At 42.0% G+C, this 24,283-nt stretch overlaps 1 long non-coding RNA gene across 1 annotated transcript; it reads right to left on the minus strand.

Moving 5' to 3' along the window:
• Positions 1-1,588: 1,588 nt before the first annotated feature.
• Positions 1,589-23,614, minus strand: LOC138759828 (uncharacterized). The gene is made up of 3 exons (XR_011355128.1): positions 23,570-23,614; positions 10,084-10,197; positions 1,589-1,988 (listed from the first exon to the last, which is right to left on the minus strand). It is a non-coding gene; the product is annotated as an uncharacterized lncRNA (long non-coding RNA).
• Positions 23,615-24,283: the final 669 nt, after the last annotated feature.

Here is a 24,283-nt window from a genome sequence, read left to right on the forward strand (position 1 = left end):
TGGTGTGAGTCTCTTGGCACCTATACCTCTTTCCTGATGGGAGCAGGAAGAACAGAGCATGTGCTGGGTGGTCTGGATCCTTGATGATTGCTGCTACTCTCCGACAGCAGCAATCCCTGTAGATGTTCTTGATAGTGGGGAGGATTTTGCCTGTGATGTCCTGGGCTGTGTCCACTACCTTTTAGAGGGCTTTATGATCGAGGTATTAGTGTCCCCATACCAGCCAGTCAGCACACTTTCCGTCACACATCTGTGGAAATTTCCCAGGGTTTCTAGTGTCCCACCAAACCTCTGCAAAACATGAGAAAGTAGAGGCACTGACATGCTTTCTTCATGATGCCATTAGTGTGATGGATCCAGGAAAGATCCTCTGAGATAGTGACTCCCAAGAACTTAAATTTGTTCACCCTCTCCACCTCTGATCCCTCAATGATCACTGGATTGTCTACCTCTGGCTTTCCCTTCCTGTAGTCAACAATCAGCTCCTTAGCTTTGGTGACATTGAGTGCAAGATTACTGTTGGTGCACCATTCATCCAAATTTTAAATCTCCCTCCTCAATGTTGACTCTTAACCTTTCTTTATGCAACCTACTACAGTGGCATAGTCAGCAAATTTGTAGATGGTTCTTGCCCCACAGTCGTAGGTGTAAAGTAAGTAGAGCAGGGGGCTACGAACGCAGCCCTGTAGTGCTCTCATACTAACAGAGATGGTGGAGGAGATGTTCTTACCAATCCTCACTGATCATGGTCTGGAGGTGAGGAAATCCAGAATCCGATTACACAGTAGGATATTGAGCCCCAGGTCTTGTAGTTTGTTGATCAGTTTTGAGGGGATGATGGTGTTAAATATCAAAATGTGGTTGATAAAGAGCATCTTGATAAATGTATCATTATTGTACTCTCAGAAGGTAGACATATTTGTAATGAGCTGACAGGGAAGCTATAAAGGGGGTGAAATTATAATGTTGAAAAGACTCCTCAGTGCAGCAGTCTGAACATCTTTCATTTAGCACAACACACAAGCATGCTAAAGAAACTCAGCAGGTCATACATCATCCATGAAAAGCAAAGTGTAACCAACATTTCCGGTCTGGATCCTTTTCCACTTATGTATTTTAATCTCATCCCCTCAGAACGCCTGGTCCTCCACTCTCTCTGCACCAATCCCAACCTCAAACCCACAGATAAGGGTAGTATAGTGCCTTTGCGGTTTGGCTCACTGGCCTCTACCTTGCAGAGGTAACCTTGAACAAGACCCCACTAAGAAACATCAAGCCGCCATCTCATGCACCATCACTGACCTCACCACATCCTGTCAGCTCCCTCTCACAGCCTCCCAACCCCGCACTCCCCTTTCACAAGACCCCCTTTCGTTTCATACAGTACTTAATCTTAAAACTCCTCAGTTTGAGAATGTTCAATGACAACAGAAGTTTTTTCTTACATGCAAATGTAAACACTCACTGGGAAACTCATCAATCTGCACAATTATATTTAATTATATATATTTTAACAGTCCTCAAGAGAGGGTACCAAGAATAAACAGTTTGCTGGTCTGGGTGATTTATTCCATTTACCAACATCAGTTTCATTGGTTCTGGTCACAGATCTAAAATTGTGGTAGACAATTGCCACCCGAATAATTCAAGCCATATCCCAACCTACCTCAAAACAGAAACGGTATGTGTGGAATTATTTGCCACAGGAAGTCGTTGAGGCCGGTTCTCTGTCGATATTTGTAGGTTAGATTTGGCCCTTGTGGCCAAGGGGATTAGGGGGTGTAGGGAGAAGGCAGGAACCGGGTACTGATCAGCCATGATCATAATGAATGGCGGTGTTGGCTTGAAGGGCTAAATGGCCTACTCCTACATCTATTTTCTATGTTTCATCTTCAGATTCAACTCTTGGTGGGATTCTCCACATTGAAACATCGTCTTTGTGATTCTGTTGCTCCTTTCTGGAGCATGGGAAAGTTTTGTTCAGATGGCTGGAATGAAAGAAACCGAAATATAGTTAGGATCTGGAAAGTGGAAGGGAAGAGAGTTAAATAATTTGTAACCAAGGAAGCAGCAGTTTGATCCAACACCTCCTCTAATACCTGAGTATAACAGTATGAACAGAATGGCAAACATCCCGATCCAATCACATCATGCTTTTTCTTCTCTCATCTCCAATTTTTCTTACCATAAGAGACAGTTGGTGGGACAGTGATCAGTTTATCATGTTGCTGCCTCAAAGCTCCAGTGACCTGAGTTCAATCCTGACTTCTGGTGCTGACTGTGCGGAGTTTGCACATTCACATCAAATTACACAGCATGACAACAGGCTATTCAGCCAGACCAATGGACACAGATCCATACTAATCCCAACTTCCAGTAGCTTTCTATGCTGGGGCAATTTGTGCTTATCTAGACATATTAAATATGTCAGTGACTCTGTTTCAACCACACTCTACAGAAGTGCATCCCCTGGGATCTCGCAGAGATCACATGTCTCCTCTAAATACTCCAGGTTCCTTGCAGATCCCAAAGATGTGCAGGTTGTAAATTTCACCTGCTGTGTCAGAGAATCTATGAGAATTGATGGGATAACAAGGTTGGATGTTGGTAAATGGGTGCATTCTGTGCTGTGATCCTAAGAGGCATGGCCTTTACAGCTTGCAGAAACATTTGAAAGGATCTGTGCAACTGTACACGAACTCCATGGTTCTCTAAATGCAGTTTCTCCATTGAGCACAGTCGTTACCATCCCCACCCCACTCTACTAATTGTTGACATGTTCACGATGCCAAATCCCATACTTTGGAATTACTGCTCTGTTGTACAAGATTGTTCACTAAATAAATAGAACACAAAGGGTCCTTGCACAAATCCCTGTAGATATCTGTATCTCATCAATCTGAAAATATCCAATTACCTAGATTCTCCCAAAGGCATCAAAACATAGGATATTAGTCCCCCTCCAGTTCAGTGCCAACTGTCCCATTGGAACAGGTTCCACCTTCCCTGGAAGAGAGCCCAGAAATCCAGAAACCTAAAGCCCTCCCTTCTGCATCATTTCAATTCAAGCTCGTAGCTGAGACTTAAGTGAATGGTTGACCTTTGAATGGTACTTCAATAACTATCTTTTAACATTATTATGTGCTTCATCATTCATAACAAACCAAAAGGCTTCATACAAACTTGATAGCTTAACCATTATCTTTGCATTCTATATTTTAATTATAAAGACATTTTAAAATTGAATCAACTGTGTTGATTAATTAGCCCAGATTTTTCTGAGAAGTGCAAATATTTCAATGGAAATTTTTCAATAATTCTCCACATGTGTCAAGAAATCACGAATCTTACACAGACACAGTTTCCTGACATGTTCTTGCCAGCAATTTCCTGACTGGATTCTGATACTGGATCCATCATGGAAGCCAGAAATGAAGCCCCAATTTAATGCAGCTTCCCTGAAAATATGCCTGCAGAACTAGTGCTCGGTTAGAACAGGCACTGGTTTAATTATCTCTTTTAATTCAAAGGAAAGTAATGCCTTCAAGGGAGGGAGGTCAATTTCAGGTAGACTTACCTTTTTATTAAAGTTTTTCAAAACTTTCAAATGTTTTGCATTTTTTTGGATGCTCTGAAACTTTTAGAAGTGCTTATTTTAACAGGTTTTGGATATTTTTGAATGTCTGCACATTTGCACAAACATTCAAGTCACTGTGCAGTGCCAGAGATTTGTTTTAACTGACACTCAAAATATCCAGAGGTAAAAAACATAGGATTCCGTTGACACTGTGGTTGTGTAAAAAAAAAACCCACACAAATATTGGAGAAACTCTGCAGATCAAACAGTCCCTTTATGTAGCAAAGGTAAAGATACATCAACAACGCTTTGGGCTTGAGCCCTTCATCAGGGTGTGGGGGAACATGAGAGATGTCCAAACAAAAGGGGGGAAGGGCGGGAGGGGGTTGGTGAGGGCGGGAGATGATAGGTGGAGGGGTCAGGACAACAGGAAGGGGGGGGGGTGGTAAGAGTCTAGGGTAGGTGGAGAGAGAAAGGAAGTAGAAAATGGAATGACTAGTTAAATTGGGGTGGGGGGAGGGGGGAAAAAAAGCAAGCTGATTAGTGGAATGCAATGAACTTAATGTTCAAGCCCTGGGGTTGGAGGGTGCCCAGATGAAAAATGAGGTGTTGGTCCTCCAATCTGTGGGTGGTCAGGGTGGGGTAGTGTGAAAGGCCATGGACAGACATGTGATCTTGAGAGTGTGACTCAGAAATGAAATGGTTGGCTATGGGGAAGTCGCTTTTGTTGCGGACGGAGAAGGATTTCGAATCAGAAGGTGACACTTTGTGCAAGGCCTCACCTAGGGGAGCGATAGTTTTGTTCCAGAAGATCAACTGGAACATCTAACAGCAGTAAGAGAGCAGTGAGCTTGGTCAATTTGCTGCTGCCAGGAACTCAGGCTTACAAGAGTCAGAAAGGTCAACCATTCACTTAAGTCTCAGCTACGAGCTTGAATTGAAATGATGCAGAAGGGAGGGCTTTAGGTTTCTGGATTTCTGGGCTCTCTTCCAGGGAAGGTGGAACCTGTTCCAATGGGACAGTTGGCATCTAAACTGGAGGGGGACTAATATCCTTGTGGGAAGGTTTGCTAGTACTGCTGGGGTGGGGGGGGATTTGGAGGGTTAAACTATATTTCCAGGGGTAATGGAAACCAGAGTGCCAGATCAGATAGAGGAGTGGAGGAGGGAGAAGATGATGTGAAAATTGCATGCAATGTTAGAAGTCAATAGGCTGTACGTGGTGGAAATGTTCTCAGGTATATCTATTTCAATGCAAGGAATATTTTAGGAAAGGCAGATGAACTTAAAGCGTGGATTGGCACATGGAATAATGACATTGCGGCCATTAGTGAAACTTGGTTGCAGGAGGGGCAGGACTGGCAGCTCAATGTTCCGGGGTTTTGTGGTTTCAGATGCCCTGGCTGAAATATTTAAAATGATAGGTGAGGTGCCAGAGGATTGCAGGGTAGGTAATGTTGTTCCATTGATTAAAAAAAGGTTCAAAAGTAACCCAGGAAATTATAGGCCGATGAGCCTGACATCAGGTAAATTATTGGAAGGTGTCCTAAGAGATCAGATCTACCAGTATTTGGATAGCCAGGGACTGATTAGGGATAGCTAACATGGCTTTGTGCGTGATAAGTCGTGTTTAACCAATCTTATAGAGTTTTTTGAGGAGGTTACCAAGAACTTTAATGAAGGTAAGACTATGGATCTTGTGTACTTAAGGCCTTTAACAAGGTTCCACATGGGAGGTTAGTCAGGAAGTTTCAGATGCCTAGCACTCATGGTGAGGTAGTAAATTAAATTTGACATTGACTATACGGAAGAAGCCAGAGAGTGGTCGCAGATGATGGCTTCTCAGACTGGAGGCCTGTGACTGGTGGTGTGTCTCAGGGATCGGTGCTGGGACCATTCTTGTTTGTCATCCATATCAATAAATTGGATCAGCAAATTTGCAGATGACACAAAGACGGGAGGTTTTGTGGATAGCGAGAAAAGTTTTCAAAGCTTGCAGAGGGATCTGGACCATTTGAGAAAAGGGGCTGAAAAATGGCAGCTAGAAATTAATGCAGACAAGTGTAGAGAATTGCATTTTGGAATGGCAAACCAAGGTAGGACGTACACGGAAAATTGTAGGGCAGTGAGGAGTGCGGCAGACTGAAGAGATCTGAGAATACAGATATATAATTCCCTGAAAGTGGCATCACAGGCAGATAGGGTTTTAAAGAGAGCTTTTAGCATATTGGCCTTCATAAATCAAAGTATTGAGTATCGCAGTTAGAATGTTATAATGAAGACATTGGTGAGAGCAAATTTGGTATATGGTGTACTGTTTTGGTCACCTAACTACAGGAAAGATATCAATAAGATTGAAGGAGTGCAGAGATTTACTAGGAAATTGTCTGGACTTCAGGAACTGAGTTACAGGGAAACGTAAAACAGGTTAGGACTTTATTCCCAGAAGCATAGAAGAATGAAGGGAGATTTGATAGAGGTATTTAAAATTATGAGGGGTTAAGACAGAGTAAGTGCAGATAGACTTTTTCCACTGAGGGTAGGTGAGATATAAACCAGAGGACATTTGTTAAATATGAAAGGGGAAAGGTTTAGGGGAACATTAGGGAAACATCTTTACCCAGAGAGTAGTGGGAGTGTGGAATAAGCTGTCAGCTGAAGTGGTGAATGCGGGCTCAATTTTCAAATTTAAGAAAAATGTGGACAGGCATTGTACATGTATGGTAGGGGTATGGAGGCTATGGACTGGATGCAGGTTGGTGCCCACAGTTTGGTACAGTCTAGAAGGGCTGAAGGGTGTGTTTTCTTTAAATTTTTATTAAATTTAAATTTAAGTTTAGACATACAGCAAGTAACAGGCCATCTTTGCCCACAAGCCCATGCCACCCAATTTACACCCCCTTAACCTACACCCCCGGTACATTTCTGAATGATGGGAGGAAGCCGGAACTCCCTGAGAAACCCCAGAGAGACACGATGAGAATGTGCAAACTCCTTACAGACAGTACAGGACTCAAACCCCAATCTGGATCCGATCGCTGGCACTGCAGAGGCATTGCACTAACCATTACGCCAACCGTGCGGTTCTGCGCTGTTCTGTTCTATGATTCTAAAAGCTAAAAATCTGCAGATGCTGGAAATCCACCTCACAGAGAGAGATAGTCTGTAACATTCAGTTGGAAACACACCAGTACTGCTTATGGTTAGCAACAGTGAACAAGTGGTGAGCAGCAGGCAGATGTTGATTCAGATGATTCACCTCTTCAAATTTTTGATCCTTTGTTTTCAGACCATCCTATGGCCTCACTCCTCCCTACATCTACTCTCTACCAGTTCAATAACCTCCAAGATATCTGTTTTCCTCTAATACCAGTCTCTTTACTATCTTAAGATCTAATAAATCCACCATTGCAAGCCAGACTTTTAATGTCCAAAAGATCCAAGCTCTGGAATTCCTTCCTGAAACATTTCCAAGTATTTCCTTTTTATTGTTTAAGACAACCCATTTACAATTTTCAGTCACCCTCCTTGGTATCTTCTCTTCCTGCTTGGTGTCAAATTTTGATTTGATAATGTTCATCTATGGTGCCTGAAGACATTTTGTTTTGTAAAAGGGTGTTTTTTTGGTTTGGGATTTTCTTTTTTTCCTTTCTTTTAATTTTGATAAAATAATAAATAACTTTTTTGTTCAACTGCAAATAACATAAACATTGATAACATTATTATAGGAGAAGAGAAAGGAAGAGAAGTGTAAACTTTTTTTAATAAAAATAAATTTTATAACTTTTGAAAAGAATTCATAACCATATAACAATTACAGCACGGAAACAGACCATCTCGGCCTTTCTAGTCCGCACCAATCCTAGTTCTTTCCTCTAGTCCCACCTACTTGCACCTTGCCCATAACCCTTCCATAAACCTATCCAATTTTTCCTTAAATGACAAAATGGAACCTGCCACCACTCTTTGAGTAAAGAAATTCCCCCTCATGTTACTTCTAAATTTTTCCCCCTTAGCTCTTAACTCTTAACTCATTACCTCTTGTTTCAATCTCTCCTACCTCCATATCAACTCTATCTATCCCCCTCATAATATTCAATACCTCTATCAAATCCCTCCTCAACCTTCTACGCTCCAAGGAATAAAGACCTAATCTGCTCAATCTTCATTTGTAATCTAGATTCTGAAACCCAGGTAACATTTTTGTTAATCTTTTCTGCACTCTCTCTACCTTGTTGATATCCTTCCTATAATTCGGTGACCAGAACTGCATACAGTATTCCAAATTTGGCCTCACCAATGCCTTGAACAGTCTTAACATCACTTCCCAACTCCTGTATCCTATGCTTTGATTTATAAAGGGCAGCATACTAAAAGCCTTCTTCCCCACCCTATCAATATGAGATTCTACCTTCAGGAAATGATGCACCATTATTCCTAGATCTTTCTGCTCCACTGCATTCCTCAATGCCCTCCCATTTACTATGTATGTCCTGTTTTGATTATTCCTTCCAAATGAACCACTTCACACTTCTCAGCATTAAACTCCATCTGCCATCTTTCAGCCCACTCTTCTAAGCAATCCAAATCTTTTGCAATCTTTGAAACCTTCTTCATTATCCATAATTCCACCTATTTTAGTATCATCCGCATATTTACTAATCCAATTTACCACCCCATCATCCAGATCATTAATATAAATGACAAACAGCAAGGGACCCAATACAGATCCCTGAGTCACACTGCTTGTTACTAGCCTCCAGCCTTATGAAAAGTCACCCACTACAACTCTCTGGCATCTCCCTTCCAGTCACTGTTGAATCCATTTGACTCTCTCAAAGTGAATACCTTGCACCTGAACCTTCCTAACTAACCTTCAATGTGGAACCTTATTGAAGGCTTTACTGAAGTCCATATAGACAACATCCACTACTTTCCCCTCATCTACATTCCCAGTCACCTCTTCAAAAATTTCAAGAAGATTGGTCAAACATGACCTTGCACACACAAACCCGTGTTGAGTATTCCTGATCAGACCCTGCCTCTCCAGATACATATATACTATTTCTAAGAATGCTTTTCATTAGCTTACCAACCACAGACATCAAACTTACAGGCCTATAATCGCTCCTCGAACCCTTTTTAAACAAAGGAACCACATTAGCAACACACCAATCCTCCGGCACTATACCCGTCTCTGATGACATTTGAAAAATCACTGTCAGAGCCGCTGCTATTTGCTCACTAACTTCTCTTTCTTTCCCTTTCCTTCTCCTTTGGGTTGGTTTTTTTTTGTTATACTATTACCAGTGTCCTTTTGATTTTTGAATTGTGTTCATATTTGGGGGGAAAAAAATCCTTTATACTTATATTGTTCAATTGTTTGTAAGTTAAATATTAATAAAAATATTTTAAAAAGAAAGTAAAATGTATATCATGTATAAATGTTGCTGTGATTCCATGGTTTATCATTTATATTAATGATTTGGAGAAGGGTGTGGTTAACTGGGTAAGCAAATATGCAGATGATACAAAAATAGGGGGAGTGGTGGATAGTGAGGAAGGTTTTCTTGGATTATGGTAGGATTTGGTTTGTTTGGAAGAGTGGGCTAAAAAAATGGCAGATGGAATTTAATGTAGACAAGTGCAAGATGCTGCATTTCAGAAAAATAACCAAAATAGGACAGATGCAATTAAGGGGAGGGAATTGAGGTATGCAGAGGAACCGAGGGACCTGGGGTTATGGTACAGAGTTAATTGAAGGTGGATTCCCATGTAGACAGGGTGGTTAAGAAGGCATATGTATGCTAGAGAATAGGAGCTGGGAAGTGATGCTGCAGCTGTTTAAGGCATTGGTGAGGCCAGGTTTGGAGTATTGTGTTCAGTTTTGGTCTCCAAATTATAGAAAGGATATAGATAAGGTGGAGAGGGTGCAGAGAAGATTTACAAGGATGTTGCCTGACTTACAACATCTAGAGTACAGAGAAAGATTAAGGAGACTGGGACTTTATTCATTGGAATGTAGACAACTGAGAGGGGATTTGATAGAGGTATTTAAAATTATGAAGGGAATAGATAGACTCGACATAAATAGACTCTTTACCCTGAGGGCAGGGAGGTTGGAACAAGAGGGTATAAGTTAAGGGTAAGGGGGCAAAACTTTAGGAGAAATGTTAGAGGATGCTTTTTCACTCAGAGAGTAGTGGCAGAATGGAATGATCTTCCAGAGGAGATAGTTGCGGTAGGGTCCCTTCTGTCATTTAAGAGGTTGGATGTGAGGGGGTTGGAGGGTTATGGGCGGAGAGTTGGGGAGGGAGCTAGTTGAGTTGTTCAAGTGAACCGGCACAGACTCAAAGGGCCGACGTGGCCTGTTTCCGCACGATAAACGGTTATATGGTATTCTGAGTGTTCACTGGCTTTGAATTCCTTTATTCACAATGAAGATAATGATAAAAAAATTACTGTCATACACATATATATATATATATATATATATATATATATACCTTGAAATTCTTACTTGCTGAATACCAGTGAAGGGGATCTTTCATGATATCGATGCCTTCGTGAGGCAGTGCCTCACATAAAGTAAATATCTTCAGTGGATGGGAGGTAGGAATCTGTGATGAGATAAGATTAACCAGGTGTATAATAATTAATGAAAAGCATCAACTTCAAAATTCATGAGGACCTGAAGAGGAGATGAAACTCTCATGCTCACGCTGAAAGAATACTTTGCTGAGGGTGTTATTTTAGGATGCTATAGGGCAATTTAGAAGGGCACTTTTGCTCAAGTATTTATAATATTATTTTTTTATTTGGGTGCATTATGATGAGTCAAAATACAGAGGAAGCATCACAGAGAAATTCATGGGGAATTGAAGCAGTGTCAATGAAAGATTGACTATCATTTGAATTAGCCATATTGAACATGTGTTGAATGTTACCTCTCGTTAAGAGCTTTCAAATTCAGTATGCATTTTTGTATGTCTTTTCTGTTAGGCAACGCCAGGCTTATTTTTGCCACAAAATCCAATCAGTAATTGTTCACAACACTTCAAATGAAAGTCTATTGCTTTGTGCCCACCGTATATCAAAGAGCAATGAACAGAGCATCCCTCAATGTTTTCCCTCAGGGTGATCACAAGAACTATAAAATTAAGATCGATTGTACATCAGGAACTGCCTGCATCATGTCCAGCAGGGAAATTGAATTAGATGGCTTAACGAAGCATGGACAGTTTTTTTCTCTGTAAATTTACAGCTCCATTCCGTCTCCATGAACAAGGAAATAGAAAACAACAAAGAACTGCTTTGCTCCATTGCAGTGAAACTGAACATTGATAATGGATGAGGATTCAAGAGGACAGGATAACCTTCAGAGGGAATGTTAATTCTCCCATTGATTCTAATAGGAAGAATGGTTATTCAACAAAAGATGTGAAAATATGTATGAAATTAGATAAAACATTCATTGCCTTGAAGGCCCAGAGTTTTATGGTTATCAGTGAGCTGTATGCCTGCCTTCCACCCTTTAAAAAGGACTAGCTTCTTGTGAAACTGGCTAAAGTTCCATTATTTTCATTTAATACTACATTTAGAATGCAAAATACAAGAAATTGTTCAACTTTTGTAAGGCAGACAGAGAGTCTCCGCTTGTCCAGCGCCCCTCATAGAAATCTACAGCACCTGATGTTCCGAGGTGGTCTCCCCTCCACATACTGACCAGTGCTGAGCCTGCTCGGTTTCCGAGATATATTTAAGTGTATTTAAGTGCAGATTGATGGCACTACTTTTTAAAAATTAGACATCCAGCACTGTAAGAAGCCAATTCAGCCCTACAAGTCCATGCCACCCACTTTATACCCCATTAACCTACACCACTGGTACGTTTTTGAACGGTGGGAGGAAACCGGAACCCCCAGAGAAAACCCACACAGACGTGGGGAGAACGTAAAAACTCGTTATGGGCAGCATGGGATTCAAACCCCAGTATGGTCCTAATTGCTGGCGCTGTAAAGGCGTTGCGCTAACCACTACACTAACCGTGCCGCCCCTACTTATGAAGCCAGAAAGCAATGTGTTTTCATCATGTGCTGCAATCTCCACATCAGTTTTCCAAGTTTATCCAATTTAACCAATCTGGTATTATCCGCAAGATAGAGGTCATCCATACCCTGCATGCACCAGAAATAAGGCAGCTCTCTTGCCCAGCTAGTAGGCCTGCTGCCTCACAACTCTGGTGACCCAGGTTCACTCCTGATCTTCTCCCTATGACTGCACAGGTTTCCTCTGGGTGTTTTAATTTCCTCCCATATACCAAAGTTATGCAGATTGGTTAACTAACTGGCCACTATAAATTACCTGAGTGAAACACAGAAGTCTGCAGATTCTGTGATTGTAGTAAAAACACACAGAAATGCTGGAGGAACTAAGCTATTCTCGCAATGTCCATAGGAGGTAAAGATATATGACCGACATTTCAGGTCTCGTACATCCAGACTGAGACCACCTGCAAATTGAAGGAACAACATCTCATCTTCTGTCTGGGCATCCTCCAACTAGATGGCATTAACATCAACTTCTCCAGTTCACGTTAAACCCCACCGTCTCTTCTTCTTCCTCTCACCTTTCCCCCAGATCTCTCTTCTCTCTCTCTCCCGCTCTCTCTCTCTCTCTCTCTCTCTCTCTCTCTCTCTCTCTCTCGCTCTCCCCCCTTTTCCCTCTGTCTCCTTTCACAGAGCCAAAATCATTTCTCGACTTATCATATCCAATTAACACCTTTTGTTGGGCTGGACTCCTCCCCTTCCCAGTCTTTGGTCTTTATTCTGAAGTCTTCCTGTTCTTTGCTTGGTCCTTGAAGAAGGGCTCAGCCCCGAAACGTCAGTAATATATCTTACAGATGCTGTGAGACTGGTTGAGTTCGTCCAGCATTTCTGTGTGCTTTTGCTGTAAATTACCTCTTAGCTGTAAGTGTGTGACAACATCTGGGGGAGGAGGGAGTTATGGGAATACAAGGAAAATAAAATGGATATGAGTAGGATTAGTGTAAAATTGTGGTAGCCTCAGTAGGACAAATAGCCTGATCTCTGCTCTATGTCTATGATTCCATGAATCTAAATGAAGATAATGCATAACTTCTGCACATATATTTTTCAAATAATTTGATTTTCATTCATTTAGATAAGTTAAACTTCAGGGAAAAAAAATCATTAATTTAAACTTGATCAAAGTTCATGTGCAATCCTAAGGAAGGAATACTTAAAGTACAGATTCTTTGACAAATGAAACACTGTAACAAAAAGTGTTCCTTATTTTGAACAGTCTGCTCGGTTGAGAAAACTACCTAAAAAACAAAAACCTTGACCACATCAAATCAGATTCAATTTACTGCACAAATAATCCTAAATGAGACTTGGGTGAAAGGTTCTGAACCATTCCAACTTGTTCCCATGTCAACACTTGGAGCCACTTATGCAGTTAAGGTCTGGGCCAAGCTGTGGACTGCAAAGGCCAGGACAAGCATCAGGCAACTAAAGTAGGGCTTTGAGATTCTGTGCAATGAGTCTGTAGTGGATAGACGTCTGCTTCCTGCCCCGTCGCAGGATTTCTCAGCATTGCAGTACTATTCAAGTCAGACAGCTGTAGACTTTCACTTCCTTGCAGTTTTGAGTTTAACTTTCCCACAGATTCACTCAGTCTAGAGCAGGAAATGCAGTGGAGTGCCACACTACTGTCTCCTTGACCTCTCTTGCCACTTTTATGGATCTTCTATCAAGATTATGTTGTATGTTCCCATTACACACAATGATATGTGGATGAAAGGAACACAATTCAGTGTATATTCTGTTATTCTCGGTACCTGTTTTTGATACATTAGCACAGTGGTTCTCAACCTTTTCCTTTCCACTCACATTCCACCTTAACTATTCTCTATACCACAGGTGCTGTGTGATTTGTAAGGGATTGTTTAAGGTAGTATGTGGGTGGAAAGCAAAAGTTTGAAAACCACTGTTTTAATCATAACTCATTGACTCGTTATGTGCACGGTGTCATACCTCCAAAGGAAATGGGCCAATGACAATTTTTCTCAAGAAAAATATTTCACTAACAATTGGGTCTAGAGCAGTGATTCTCAACCTTCCCTTCCCACCCACACACAACCTTAAACAATCCCTCTTTATTCACAGAGCACCGATGCCATAGGGATTATTTAAAGTGGTATGTGAGTGGAAAGAAAAAGGTTGAGAACCACTACAGGTGTGAGTTTATTGATATCCAGCACCATGCAGAAAAAAAGGGCTATCTTGTCCAGCACACTCAATAACAGAGAAGGTATAAATTTTCATTGATCTATTTGCCAGGTCTAATTGACTGAGAAATATGTCCATGTGTAGTTCTAATAACTTTCTTCTTTCTTTCTTTGGCTTGGCTTCGCGGACGAAGATTTATGGAGGGGGTAAATGTCCACGTCAGCTGCAGGCTCGATTGTGGCTGACAAGTCCGATGCGGGACAGGCAGACACGGTTGCAGCGGTTGCAGGGGAAAATTGGTTGGTTGGGGTTGGGTGTTGGGTTTTTCCTCCTTTGTCTTTTGTCAGTGAGGTGGGCTCTGCGGTCTTCTTCAAAGGAAGTTGCAGCCCGCCGAACTGTGAGGTGCCAAGATGCACAGTTTGAGGCGATATCGGCCCACTGGCAGTGGTCAATGTGGCAGGCACCAAGAGATTTCTTTAGGCAGTCCTTGTACCTCTTCTTTGGTGCACCTCTGTCATGGTGGCCAGTGGAGAGCTTGCCATATAACACGATCTTGGGAAGGCGATGGTCCTCCATTCTGGAGACGTGACCCACCCAGCGCAGCTGGATCTTCAGCAGCGTGGACTCGATGCTGTCGGCCTCTGCCATCTCGAGTACTTCGATGTTAGGGATGAAGGCGCTCCAATGAATGTTGAGGATGGAGTGGAGACAACGCTGGTGGAAGCGTTCTAGGAGCCGTAGCTGGTAGAGGACCCATGAATCGGAGCCGAACAGGAGTGTGGGTATGACAACGGCTCTGTATACGCTTATCTTTGTGAGGTTTTTCAGTTGGTTGTTTTTCCAATCTCTTTTGTGTAGTCTTCCAAAGGCGCTATTTGCCTTGGCGAGTCTGTTGTCTATCTTGTTGTCAATCCTTGCATCCGATGAAATGGTGCAGCCGAGATAGGTAAACTGGTTGACCGTTTTGAGTTTTGTGTGCCCGATGGAAATGTGGGGGGGCTGGTAGTCATGGTGGGGAGCTGGCTGATGGAGGACCTCAGTTTTCTTCAGGCTGACTTCCAGGCCAAACATTTTGGCAGTTTCCGCAAAACAGGACGTCAAGCGCCGAAGAGCTGGCTCTGAATGGGCAACTAAAGCGGCATCGTCTGCAAAGAGTAATTCACGGACAAGTTGCTCTTGTGTCTTGGTGTGGGCTTGCAGGCGCCTCAGATTGAAGAGACTGCCATCCGTGCGGTACCGGATGTAAACAGCGTCTTCATTGTTGAGGACTTTCATGGCTTGGTTCAGCATCATGCTGAAGAAGATTGAAAAGAGGGTTGGTGCGAGAACGCAGCCTTGCTTCACACCATTGTTAATGGAGAAGGGTTCAGAGACCTCATTGCTGTATCTGACCCAACCTTGTTGGTTTTCGTGCAGTTGGATAACCATATCCTACACTAAAGTACTATATTTCATTAAGCAGAATTTTTCCCATACAATATGTCCTCGAATAATGTTATTTCATTCAATGTTGTTTGGTTATAATGTTGATGAGAAAAAAAATTAAATCAAATATCCTGCCAAATTTGGTTATTGTTTAGGTTTGAACTGAATGCTGGTTGTTGCTGCCTATTTCAATTTTAGCTTTTCAAGCATTTATTCCTCCATTTATCCCTGTTGCAATGAGCGCTAAACATGCACCGTGCAGCCCTGCTGACTGTGGCCACAAATAACAGAGAAAAAGTGTTACATTAGAAACAAAACCTTTGGGATCCCAGTAGCAAATATGCTGTGCATCGTACACAACTTTTTGATGTGTAGAATGGTGGATTCATGAGAACAATATGTTCATGCAATCAGAAATATGCTGGAGGGGAACTTGAAGAGAAACAGGGAGCTGTTTGAGGCAGAAAGGCATGCGGACCATAGACATTTCGTTCTTATGAGTCAATTCGTGGTGGTCTTGGATAGAATAATGTCAAGGCGAGAGAGACCACATGGTGTTCTGGTCTAATATTCTCAACAATTTTGATGAAAATGAGTGGTTGAGTCATTTTCGTATGTCTCGGAACACTTTTGACTTTGTATTGGAACTCATTGAGGCGCAAGGCAACAAACTGGCGACAGCCTCTGGAACCTCGTCTTAGACTTGCCGTTGTTTTGTGGTGGTATGATACCTCACATGAATATTGATCCATTAGTTGTATTTTCAGTCTCAGTGTCACCACTGTGTGTGTGTTTGTATGCCAAGTTACTGGAGCATTAAAGAGGACCCTTTTTAAAAGTTGTCCTGCTGAGTGATGCACATTTTCAGGCGACGTGGAGGGATTTGCAGAACTGGGGTTTGCAATGTGTGCTGGTGCCATCGATGGCACACATATTCCCATTGTTATGTCTTTGTGTTACTTGGGAGGCTTCTTAAATAACTTAGAGATGCAAGATTCAATAACAGAAGAGACTTTACTTACTGATGCTTTCCACCATCACAGGAAACTATTCACACACTCACATATACATATGCCCCACAGTGGTGTATTCTTACGCAGTTACAAAATAGTTCACATTATCCTGACTATATCTGTCTCCTTCTCAAGATAAATAAAAAATTAGTGTTCTTTATCACTTTCTTTCCAGTACAACTTTAGTTGAACTTGTACTCTAGTTTATTTACACAACTATTTTTAAACAGTTCTTAGAAATATCACGCTGGCAGCAGTAGGTTGCTTCAACATCTTGTGGATTTGGCTGTGACTATTGGGCTCTGTGTTGCTGGTACTTGTGTTGGTGATGTAGCTTGCGTTTCACCTGACAGCTGCTCTTCACTTGATACCTCACTTGATATTGGTGTTGCAGGCTTTGGTGGTATTAAAGTGTCCGGTTGTGAATTCTGTTCCTCCTCAGCTGATTGCCAGGGTCTGTCTTGACCATGCATGCTCTTGGTGTCTCAGCTTCTCCAATGACCTTTGATGGGATCCATATTTTCAATACCAGCTCTTGAATATGCACATGCTGCCCTCTGAAGAGTTCTGGCAATGTTTGTGGATGTTTGTTATAATTCGTGTGTCTTTCTTCTTGCGTGTCAGCCAGTCTTCTTCTGGTTTCCTCTTGGTCTTCTGGAGGGTGTATTTTGCTTGGCAGAGTTATTTTATATCTCCTGCCATTTAGAAGTTCTGCCGGGGATTTCATGTCAGCCCTTAAAGGTGTTGTTCGTAATGATAGAAGAGCTAAGTATGGGTCGTCTTTTGTTTGGTGACATTTAACTATTGTGCGTTTCACAGTTTGCACTTGTCTTTCAATGATCCCATGACCTTTGGGGTAGTATAGGGATGATGAGGTGAAAACAAACCTATATTCTGCAGCCAGCTTTCTGAATTCTTGCAGTGTGAACTGTGTTCCATTGTCACATATTACTTGCTCGGGTATTCCTTGTTCAGCAAGGAGTACTCTCATTTCTGAGGTGATAGTTGATGCTCTCAGTTCTTTCACCCTTTTGATGAATGGAAACAGACTAGGAACAAGCTACTATTAAGTACCACCCTCGGTGATCGTCTGCTCATACTGGGTGCCATGGCCTGGCAGGTACTTCTGTGGAAATAATTTTCTCTTTTTGTTGTGTGTTTCTGTTGATCCTTTTGGATATCTTCTTCATCTGGATCTCATAATTGACAGAGATAAACTGAAACTTCTGGCAGCTATCCAGACCTAGAATTGCCGGTCTGTCTTCATCTACCACATAGAATGTACAGAGGATGTTTTTTCCCTTATGGCAGCCATTGATCTTGGCTCTCCCTAGCTGCTTGATCATGGGTCCACCATAGGCCGCTAATGTGACATTTGCTGTTTCCAATGCCTGTCTTTTGGATACCCTATTATGATGTTCTCTGGGAACATCTGGTGGTAGAGTCTGAGTGGAAGGACATTGCTTTGTGATCCAGTATCCAGCTTCACCTTTAGGTTAAATATCGCAGGCTGTTCTGGACTGTTCTCTGTATTTGGATCCTTGAGTGCAACTCACTTCCTTCTTTTATCTCACCCAACATCTCGTGAAGGTGTATGGATTCTATGTCCAGTATCTGGATGTCGGGGTCCTCATTGTTGTTTCTTTTTATATGGTGGATCTTCTTTTTGTCTTTTTTCTTCACTGGTATTACTGTTTTCTTCATACCAGTCTTGCACACCTTTGCCCAGTGGTTTGCTTTACCACAGGCTCTATATTCAGAACTGTATGTGGGGCATTTGTTTCAGTCATCGAAGGAGTGTTGCCTGCCACACCTCCTTGCAGATCTTGGGGATTTCCACTATTCTGATTGTGTTCTTTATTGCATAAAACCCTTCCTTTCCTTTGCTGTGGGTGGGTTTGTGCATAGATGGGGATTTCATTTGCATCTTCATGGCTTCAAAGGCTCTGGCTGTGTCTATAGCTTCAGCCAGCTTCAAGCTATCCTTCCCTATAAGAGACTTTTGCACTTCAGGATGGGCACACCCCCATATTAGTTGGTCAACTCATCTTTCCTTTGTTTAAGACAACACTGATTTTAAGGTGAAATATTTAAGTTTCAAGAATCATCCTCTACAAGGACATATATAGTGTCTCAAGTGGGCAGGCAGTCCACCAAGTGGAAGTATTTGAAGCCTTACCTTCCTACTCTTGAATGCAATGCCCCATCTTATAGACTGGAAAACTTTCAAGGGAAGTGGATAATATTGCAAACATTTTTTTAAAATGGGGAAAAAGTCACTGATCACCAAGTGCAGGAAAACAACAAGTTTATAGGAATAATAATGACAACATGGTCTTCCTTCCTAGCCAAGTCATTTGGATACTATGAGGGAGTTCAGAAATAAACCAGTAGGTCACATGGGTAGAAACAAAACTTTGCCATGGTAAATTATGGAAGCAATTCAGTGTCAAGTTGGTCTGGTGCTTTTATTATCACATATTGCAAAGGGGATTAAGGCCTTGAGGAATATATATTAGTCCCAATTTTCAAGCTAAGAGAATAATCCTATGTGGTACCATCCACTCATTCAGATGATGAGGAGGTCAAGCTAGAAAAATGGAACAGTATTTACCATATATTTGGTATGTCACCAAAGACTCTCGCAAACTTCGACAGGTGTATCATGGAGACCATTTTGGCTGATTGCATCACCACCTAGTATGGAGGCGCCAACTCTCAGGACAAGAAAAAAACTCCAGAGGGTTGTTAACTCGGCCGGTGACATCACAGGCACTAGACTTCACTCCATCGAGGACATCTACATGAGATGGTATCTTAAAAATGTAGCCTCTATCCTCAAAGACCCCCACTACCCAGGTCATGCCCTCTTCACTCTGCTACCATCAGGGAAAAGATACAGGATGAGCACTCAGTGGCACAAGGACAGCTTCTTCCCCGTTGCCATCAGATTCCTGAATGATCAATAAACCAAAGACACTCCCTCACTTTTCATGCAGTTTTTTAAATATATAGTAATGTTGTAATGCAGGACTGGCAACTTAATGTTCCGGGATACATTTGTTTTAGATGTGATAGATCAGGGGGTAAAAAAGGAGGAGGAGTTGCTCTGCTTGTTAGGGAGGACATTACTGCCGTGAGGTGGCAGGATGGTATGGAGGGATCAACCAGTGAGGCTATTTGGGTGGAATTGAGGGGTGGAGGAGGCAAGAGGGTGCTAATAGTGGTGTATTACAGACCACCAAATGGGCCAAGGGAATTAGAGGAACAAATTTGTAGGGAGATAACGTATATGTGTAAAAATCATAGGGTAGTGATCATGGGAGATTTTAACTTCCCACACATTGATTGGGATACCCATACGGTTAGAGGGCTGGATGGGCTGGAGTTCGTTAAATGTGTTTTCAGGATTGTTTTCTAAATAAGTTAGTAGAAGAACCGACTCGGGATGGTGTAATACTGGATCTCCTGTTAGGGAACGAGCTAGATCAGGTAGCGGACATTAATGTTGGAGAACCAATTGGGTCTAGTGACCATAATTCTGTTAGTTTTGGGGTAGTTTTAAGGAAGAGCAAGGAGATGCCTAAAGTTGAGGTTGTGAATTGGAAAAGAGCATATTTCGTAGGAATAAGAAGGGATTAGGGGACTATTGAGTGGGACAGGATATTTTCAGGTAAGGATGTTAATGAAAAATGGAGGATATTCAAAAAAGAAATTTTGAGGGTACAGAGTAGTTATGTCCCAGTCTGGATCAAAGGAAAGGCTGGAAGTCATAGGGAGGCTTGGTTTTCGAGGAATATTGGAAATTTGGTTAGGAGAAAAAGGGAGGTGTACAAGAGGTATAAAGAGCAGGGAACTGAGAAGTTGAAGGAGGACTACAAGGAGTGTAGAAGGAATCTTAATTAGAAAGGCCAAAAAAAGGCATGAAGAGGCTTTGGCTGACAGAGTAGAAATAAATCCAAAGGGTTTCTATAAGTACATTAAAAGTAAAAGATTAGTGAGAGATAAAATTGGACCCCTTGTAGATAGCGAGGGTAGGCTGAGTGAGAAGTCTGAGGAAATGGGGGAAATTTTGAATGATTTCTTTGCCTAGGTATTCACTAGGGAAAAAAATGTTGAACCAGTTGAAGTAAAGAAAAATAGTGGGGAGGTCATGAAGCATATAAGGATAACCGAGGAGGTAGTGATGGCTGTGTTAAAAAAGATAAAGGTGGATAAATCTCCCGGACCGGACAAAATATTCCCTAGGACACTCAGGGAGGCTAGTGGACAGTTAGTGGGGCCATTAACAGAGATATTTAGGATGTCACTGGCCACGGGGGTAGTACCAAAGGATTGGAGGGTGGCGCATGTAGTTCCTCTGTTTAAGAAAGGGTCCAAATGCAAACCTGGGAATTATAGGCCTGTAAGTCTGACGTCTGTAGTGAGCAAATTGATGGAAAGTATTCTGAGGGATGCTATTTACAAATTTTTGGAGGTACAAGGATTGATAGGGAGTAATCAGCATGGTTTTGTCAGGGGTAGATCATGCTTGACAAACCTGATTGAGTTCTTCGAGGGGGTTACAAAAAAGGTTGATGAATGGAAAGCTGTGGATGTTGTCTATTTGGACTTTAGTAAAGCTTTTGACAAAGTTTCCCACAGGAGGTTAGGAAAAAAGGTGGAAGCATTAGGTATAAATAAGGAGGTAGTGAAATGGATTCAGCAGTGTTTGGATGGAAGGTGTCAGAGAGTAGTGGTAGAAAATTGTTTGTCCAATTGGAGGCCGGTGACTAGTGGAGTTCCTCAGGGTTCGGTCCTGGGTCCACTATTATTTGTTTTATATATTAACGATCTGGATGTAGGGGTAGAAAATTGGATAAGCAAGTTTGCGGATGACACAAAGATTGGTGGTGTTGTGGACAGTGAGGTAGATTACCGTAGATTAAAAGGTGATTTAGGAAGGCTGGAGGTGTGGGCTGAGAAATGGCTGATGGAATTTAATACAGATAAATGTGAGGTGCTGCATTTTGGAAAGGCAAATTTAAATAGGTCATATACATTGAATGGTAGACAATTGAGGAGTGCAGAGCAACAAAGGGATTTAGGAGTTATGGTAAATATTACCCTCAAGGCTGATACTCAGGTAGATGGTGTGGTGAAGAAGGCATTTGGAATGTTGGCCTTCATAAATAGGAGTATTGAATTCAAGAGTAGGGAGGTTATGTTGAAATTGTACAAGGCATTGGTGAGGCCAAATTTGGAGTACTGTGTACAGTTTTGGTCACCAAATTATAGGAAAGATATAAACAAAATAGAGAGAGTGCAGAGAAGGTTCACGAGTTACAGGGAAAGGTTATGCAGACTGGGGCTTTTTTTTCTCTGGAGCGTAGAAGATTGAGAGGGGACTTGATAGAGGTGTTTAAGATTTTAAAAGGGACAGTCATAGTAAATGTGGATAGGCTTTTTCAATTAAGAAAGGGGGAGATTCAAACTAGAGGACATGGTTTAAGATTGAAGGGGGAAAATTATAAGGGGAACATGAGGGGAAATTTCTTTATGCAGAGGGTGGTGGGGATGTGGAATGAGCTTCCAGCAGACGTGGTCGAGGCGGGATCATTGGTTACATTTAAGGAAAGACTGGATCGTTACATGGATAGGAGGGGACTAGAGGGGTATGGACCGGGTGCTGGTCAGTGGGACTAGGAGGGTGGGGATTTGCTACGGCATGGACTAGTAGGGCCGAACTGGTCTGTTCTGTGCTGTAAGTGGTTATATGGTTATATGGTAAGATGGTTATAATATGTATGTTTGCACTATGATTCTGCCACAAAAAACACCAAATTTCATGACTTGTTCATGACAATAAATCTTGGTTCTGATTCTGATTCTAATTCTGATTCTGACATGTGAGAAAGTGATAAGGATAGAACAGCTGAGGACTCCTTCAGGAAGCAATGGCATGTGTGCATTATGTTACTGCAGAAAATCAAGTCTATTGAAGGCCCAGATCAGTTGCAGAAATATCTCAATCACTCTCTGTGGTTGCAAATCAAAACAGAATCAGACTCTCTGTTTTCTAGATATGGTGTATTGTTGGGCTTCCAGTGGAAACAGATGCTTGTTACAGGCCATGAACATGTGTCAGCGATTGATGGAGCAAAATGGTTTGAATCGTTCAGACTGAGGGATTGGAGCATTGGACAACAGGAAAATCTGGGAGCCACTCACACTGGGGATGCCCTGGCCCTGACTGAGCAAACCTCTGGTCAGGTAGGCTTGGGAGGTGCAAAGCCGTCTCCAACAAAGAATACACAAACGTGCTTTCGAAACTCAGCAAGTCACGCAGCATCCATAGCAAATTTCTGCAGGTGTGTGGTAGAAAGTGCGCTGAGCTGCTACAACATGGTCTGGTAGGCGGACACTAATAACTCTGAGCATAAAGACCTCCAAAAAGTAATGGACGCATCCCTGACATCACAGGAAAAATCTTCCCCACCATTGAGAACATCTACAGGGGACACTGCTGTCGGAGAATGGCAACAATCATCAAGGATCCACACCGCCCAGCACATGCTCTGTTCTTGCTGTTGCCATCAGGAAAGAGGTCAAGGTGCCACAAGACTCACACCACCATGTTCAGGAACGGCTTCTACCCCTCCCCCATCAGACTTCTCAACAACAAACTTAATCTAGGACTCATTTAAGGACCCTTACTTGTGAACTTTATTGATATTTTTATTTTCTCGATATTATGTAGTCAGTTTGTTTACATTCCTTATCAGTTTACAGTTCTTTATTTGTTTATATGTATACGCTGTGTACAGTTTTTGTTGCACTACCAATAAGTGGTCATTCTGCCTCACCCATAGAAAAAGAATCTCAGGGTTGTATGTACTCTGACAATAAGTCTGAAATCTGAAGTAAAGGGTAGCCCATGCTTCAGGCCTGAGCCCTTCCTGACAAAAGTCCAAAATGTTGGTTACCCTTTACTTCCTATGGGTGCTGTGTGACCTGCTGAGTTTCTCCAACACATTTATGTACCATAACTAAATACCATAATTTCCTGCTTTTATATTCTATGCTCCAACTAATGCAGGCTAGAACTTCATAATCCTTCCTCACTATCTAAACAAATTATGCTACTTCCTTCTGAGATCCTTGCACATGTGCATCAAGGTCCCGCTTTCCCTCAATACTTGCTGAGGTCCTCCCTTACAGTACATATTCCCTAACCTATTTAGTCTCCTTAAAGTGCATCACCTCACACTTATCAGGTTTAGGTTCCATGTGCCATTCTTGTGCCCATTTTACCAACTCACCCATATCATTCTATAGCCAAACAATGTGCACCAGCCTCACTTCCAAGCACACCGTCCATTGAAGAATTGTGACATCATTGTCCAAGGGTCATGAAGTGGCAGTACTGACTGTTAGGATATCTCTCAGCAAGCATTGTCCACGTTTCTATTTTGTGGTGGATCAACAAGTAAAACAAGCTAAATGGCAAATTATCAGTGGTCAGAGTCAAAGGCATCACCTGGAGAATGATTTGGCCACCTAGAATAAACGTACTATATCGGAGAGGTTGGGAGGTCACTCCTTGTCTTGGGTGGAAAATGCAGAGGTATCTAGTCAGTGGAAATTTCATGTCTGCCTCAGAGACAGAGTCCTTCGGGGCACCTCAGATAAAGATTTCCCCTTGAACTTATTGTTCTAGCACCTTCATTCAATTTGAATTCCTATAAGCCTCTGTGTATTCTCAGCGCTCTCTCACCAAGAAGTCTCATTTTTGTAAACCTTAGATTGGTTGAATTAAGTGGACAAAGAAAAGGCCTTTCAGCCCATCGGAGTCTCTGCTGAGATTCACACACCCCTTTTTACTCTAATCTTACCATGAGCCTCTTTATTCTCTCTACATTCCCATCAACTCCCCCACCTCTCACCAATTCTGAGATTCATCTATGTAGTATTGCATGATGCAATTTAATATGTTAAATCAACCTGCAAACCTGTAAATTAACTTACAATCCCTG

The sequence above is a fragment of the Narcine bancroftii genome, chromosome 4 (genome assembly GCF_036971445.1).
Source record: "Narcine bancroftii isolate sNarBan1 chromosome 4, sNarBan1.hap1, whole genome shotgun sequence".
Taxonomy (NCBI): domain Eukaryota; kingdom Metazoa; phylum Chordata; class Chondrichthyes; order Torpediniformes; family Narcinidae; genus Narcine; species Narcine bancroftii.